Below are 487 nucleotides of genomic sequence, written 5' to 3' on the forward strand. Positions count from 1 at the left end.
AGGGAGAAAAGAGTGGGAAAAGAAGGGGGAAAAGGGGAAAAGAGTGGGAAAATAGGGGGAAAATAGGGGGAAATAGGGGGAAAATTGGGGGAAAAGAGTGGGAAAATGGGGAAAAGGGGAGAAAAGAAGGGAAAGGAGGAAAAGAGTGGGAAAAAGAAGGAGGAAAAGGGGGGGAAAAAGGGGCGAAAGGGGAAAAAAAGGGGGAAAAAGAGGGGAAAAGAGTGGGAAAAAGAGGGAAAAGAGTGGGAAAAAGAACGAGGAAAAGGGGGAAAAAGAAGGGGGAAAGGAGGAAAAGGGGGAAAAAGGGGGGAAAAAGTGGGAAAAAGAAGGAGGAAAAGGGGGGAAAAAGAAAGGGGAAAGGGGAAAAGAGGGGGGGAAGGGGGAAATGAGGGAAAAAGGGGAGAAAAGAGGGAAAAAGGGTGGGAAAATGGGGAAAAGAGTGGGAAAAGGGGGAAAAGAGTGGGAAAATGGGGAAAAGAGTGGGAAA

The sequence above is a fragment of the Corvus brachyrhynchos genome, unplaced genomic scaffold (genome assembly GCF_000691975.1).
Source record: "Corvus brachyrhynchos isolate BGI_N302 unplaced genomic scaffold, ASM69197v1 scaffold644, whole genome shotgun sequence".
In the NCBI taxonomy this organism is placed as follows: Eukaryota; Metazoa; Chordata; class Aves; order Passeriformes; family Corvidae; genus Corvus; species Corvus brachyrhynchos.